This window comes from Pteropus vampyrus, unplaced genomic scaffold (genome assembly GCF_000151845.1).
Source record: "Pteropus vampyrus isolate Shadow unplaced genomic scaffold, Pvam_2.0 Scaffold520, whole genome shotgun sequence".
NCBI lineage: Eukaryota > Metazoa > Chordata > Mammalia > Chiroptera > Pteropodidae > Pteropus > Pteropus vampyrus.
Genome location: NW_011889301.1, coordinates 108,363 through 113,002, shown reverse-complemented (window position 1 = coordinate 113,002; position 4,640 = coordinate 108,363). Strand labels below are relative to the sequence as shown.

At 35.8% G+C, this 4,640-nt stretch overlaps 1 protein-coding gene across 1 annotated transcript in view; it reads left to right on the top strand.

Moving 5' to 3' along the window:
* The first annotated feature begins 12 nt into the window (after nucleotides 1-12).
* The window catches only part of ZNF782 (zinc finger protein 782), a 41,218-nt gene continuing 36,590 nt past the window's right edge, over nucleotides 13-4,640 (top strand). The window contains 2 exon segments of the mRNA XM_023525059.1: nucleotides 13-165; nucleotides 550-645. The gene's annotated coding sequence lies outside the window, so the exon portion shown is untranslated.

The following is a 4,640-nucleotide window of genomic DNA, read 5'->3' as shown; positions in this document are numbered from 1 at the left end:
CACGAAATCCCAAAAGGATGGCTCACGAGGAGTTTCCATGGTGATCTACTTCCGACTCTTGAAAGCTTTCAAGCAATTGGACCCGAGTGGTTCGATGACTTGTCAAGGGACAGCCAGTTTGTGACAGAGCCCGGAGGAAAACATGTGCAGTTCAGTTTCTCACAGGTAAGTCACCAAAAATATGTTATGAAAAGGATCTTTTGAGAAACTGTAACCCAGTTAAAACTAATGAAAAATTCTTGCCTTAAAGCATTTCATATTCCTTTTACTGGGCTTTCTGTGGATTTTCTCCTTGGAGAAGTAAGTAGTGTTAATAGGAAAATAGTTAAGTGATACAGCCTGAGTATTTTGCTATGCTCATTTTAATGAAAGAGTAATGTCTTATCCTTCATGTACTTTACTGTAACTAATTCTCTCTTGTGTTAGTTGTTTGGTAGTCATTCAGAAAAATAACTACATTATCGTTTAACCATAGAAAAGTTTGCATTTAGTCTATGAAAAGACATAGGTTTTAGTCCACATGACCACTTCTGAGTCTTATGTGGACAGGTGGTGCTGCCTCTGCATGGTCCTTTCTAGGCCTCCCAGCTGAACCTTACCAGTCCTCTACATTCTCCCAAGAGCAGCAAAATGAACACATCTCAGGTGAGCTCTTTATTTCCTTCTTTGCATTGTAATGGATTTATGTTTATAAGGGTCTACATATTAAATGCAAAAGGAGAAATAGAAATGAAGCCAGTTTTGAAGGAAGATAAATAATTTCAACATTAGCTCTGATGTTTGCTATTGGCTCTTGTTAGGTAACCTTTGAAAAGTATATTCCCTCTAATTACCAGTTTGATTAGATTTCAGTGTAGTCATGAATATGCTTTGAATTATATTGAATGCTTTTTCTATATCTGTTGAAATAAAGACATAGCTTATTTCCTTTAATGTTATGAGTGGCATGATGAATTTTCTAATATTAATTTATTATCCATTTCTTGTGTACACCCTACTTACTGATGAGTTGCTTTGTATACATGTTGGCTGGGATCTTCCTGCTTGTACTTATCACTAAGTATTTGTGTCACAAGTTAGGTGAGGAAATTATAGAATTTCCTTTTCCCATGTTCCTAATTTTGATGTTATGGTTTTATTAGGCTTATAAAAAGAATGGGACATTTTCATGCTTTTTTTTTTTACCCTTTGTGTGATGTTTTTTTCCCTGCATTTTATATGTTATACGAGAAAAATTTTTTATTATGTACAAGGTGGGGGGGCTTTTGTGCGACAGTTTTGAGTATCAAATCAGTTTGTTAAATGATCATAGGTCTCTCATGTTTTTGTCTCACCATGTGTTTTTGAAAGAGCAGAAGTGTTTAGTTGATCAAGTTTTCAAAATTTTTAGTCTTTTTTTTTTTAGTTATGCTTTTTTGGTCATATGTAAAAAATCTTTTCCTAAATTGAGAAGTTACAAAGATTTCCCTCATGTTTTTGTAAGTTTTATAATTATAGATCTATGATCATTTTAAGTTAATTTTTATTTATGAGGCATTGTATAGATCAGGATTATTTATTTTTGCTTCTGTATGTTTGATAGTTCAACAAATTTTTCATTTGTTGAAAAGAATATACCTTCTCCATTGAATTAATTGGCGCCTTTGTTGAGAATCATTTAAACTTATATTATTTGTGGTTCTGTTTCTGGAGTCAGTATTCTCTTCTGTTGATCTGTGTCAGTCCTTTTGCTAATACTATACTGCCTTGATTACTGTTGCTTTAAAATAAGTCTTGAAGTCAGTATTGTGAATCTCCCAACCCTGTTCTTTTTCCTTAATTGTATTGGATAGTCTAAGTCTTTTATATCTTCATGTAACTTTTAGAATCCACATATCTATCTTCAAAATGTGCTTTGATTTTGTATGTGATCGCAATGACTCTATACATCAATTTTAAACCTCCCTTTTATGTTCCAAAATCATGTAACCAACAATGCAGTGTATAATTCCACCTCTATTTTGATAGATTTTTTGAGTGCAAATGAAGAACATCTGCCTCACTATGACCCTCTGCCTGTTACTGACTTTTGTTTTTCTAATCTCAATGTATAGCTGAGTTAGAAAAACCCAGTAGTCTTCCCTCCTGTGTGTCTCCTTTACTATTCACACAGAATACTTACTTCTGACACTTCTGGTCACTAAATGTGTGAGATCTTTTCCCCACTAAGCAGTTGTCTGAAACATCAGCTGGGTGTCTTACAATTTAATTCACCTGACACTGTCTACCTGGAAATAGCATCACATCCCAAGGTTAAAGACTCATTCCCAAAAGTCTGCTCCCAGCCCACTTCAGATGCCAGTTGCAGGTCCCAGTAATCACCTGTGCTTCCGACCTGTTGGCTGTAAATCTGAGTTTCCCACAGTCCCCTCCGTGGGTTCGATTAATTTGTTAGAGCGGCTCATAACTCAAGGAAACACTTATATTTACCAGTTTATGAAAGGGTGTGATAAAGGATACAGTTGAACAGCCACATGAAGAGATACATAGGGTGAGGTCTGGGACGATCTTGAGCACAGGAGCATCTGTCCCCATGGAGTTGGGGTGCATCACTCTCCCGATACATGGATGTATTCATTGACGTTGAAGCTGTCCAGATGCCTACTTTTGGGGTTTTTATGGATGAATAATTATGTAGGCATAATCAATTATTAACTATTTTCAGCCTCTCTCTCTCTGGAGAAGTTGTGTGTGTGTGTGTGTGCGTGTGTGTGCGTGTGTGTGTGTGTGTGTGTGTGTGTGTGTGTGGTGGGGGGTAGGGTGGAGTGTTGAAAATTCCAAGCTTCTATTTATGACTTGGTCTTTCTGGTGATCGGCATTCATCCATGAGCACACCCAGAGTCACCTCATTAGAACAAAGGATGCTTCTAGTGCTCTTATCACTTATTACGAGGGTTTTAGGAGCTCTGTGCCAGGAACTAGGCACAGAGACCAATATATACAGATGGTCCTTTACTTATGGTAACATGTAAACATAGTAAGTCAGAAATGCATTTAATACACCTAACCTGCCGAACATCATAGCTTAGCCTAGTCTACCTTAAACATGCTCAGAACACTTACATTGACCTTCAGTTGGGCAAAATCATCTAACACAAAGCCTATTTTATAATAAATGTTGAATACCTATGTAATTTATTATGTGTGTCACTTTCACACCATCATAATGTTAAAAAGTTAAGTCAAGAACTGTCTGTATACATATTTTCTCTTATCTCACAATGCCATCAGCAATTACCCTGTTGCTCATGCAGCTTCTCTATGTACAGCTGTATGAAATTATAATGATCAAAATTTTGTTCTTTTTTCTATAGAAATCAGTTTCCCATTTTTTACTTTAATATAGCTCATCTCTCTTTTTAAAAAAAAATTCAATAAAATCAAAAACAAAAACAGTTCACCCATTTTTCCACCCCTCATCCCTTGCCTCTGGCAGCCACCAATCTGCAGTTGGTATTTATGTGCTTAGGATTTTTTTTTAAGATTCCGCATATTAGAGAGATTATATGGTATTTCTTTCTCTGTCAAACTCATTTCATTTAGCATAATGCCCTTGAGGTCCTTAAATGGGTCTCTTCTGTTTTGCTGTATAAGACTTTCTCTATTCTTCCTGCAGAGCATTGCTTCAGAAAAACAAGTCCGATGATGCATACTACTTCCAGGGCTTGCGTGAATCTCTTGTTGGTTTCCCATACCCAAGCAGAGAACTCCAAGTGGATATGTGTACCCTAGAGAGTGCTCAGGACAGTCCACTGGGGTACAGGAAAAGATTACAGAGAGCCTATCTAAAACTATCTAAAAAACAAAGCACTAAACTTTAGCATTAGTATATTAAAACTATCTAAAAAACAAGGCACTAAACTTTAGCATTAGTATATTAACTGACAGTCTATGGTATATAACTTAGAAATAAATACAAATACATTAGGGCATGAAAATAATATTTGTGCCAATTATGTTAGTACTCTCAAAGTGTAAGACAACGATAGGGACATAATAGGCATCCTTTATAAAATTTTGTTTTAAATTCTCAACAGTAGACCTGATACAAATTAACTTTCAATGGTATTTGCTATGCCACCTGTTTCTGAATCCAGATTGAATAAAAAATATGCTGTTACAGGCATCATTGTCATTTAAGGATGTGACTGTAGAGATGAGTGGCAATACCTGGGCGCTTCTCAGAGGACCCTGTGCAGAAATGTGATGCTGGAGAACTACAGCCACCTTGTCTCACTGGGTGAGCAGGCCTTACCACATGACTCCCTTTAGAATGCAATTCTTTTTTTTCTCTCCTTTTTAATTTCTAAATTACTTTTATTGGGGTATAATTAAAAAGTAAAAGTAATTTTCAGTATATAGTTTGATGAATTTTGGAAATGTCTGTAGGTTATTACCACCACCAAAATAATGATATAAAATAACTGTCACCCCAAAAAGTTACCTTGTAGCTCTTTGCAGTCATTCTTCTACCCCTATCCATTTCCCTGGCGCCCGTCAACCATTCATATACTTTCTATTGCAATAGTTTTGCCTTTCTAGAAATTTATATACATCATACAGTATTTACTCTTTTTTCTACTTTCATTTAGCTTTTTTTT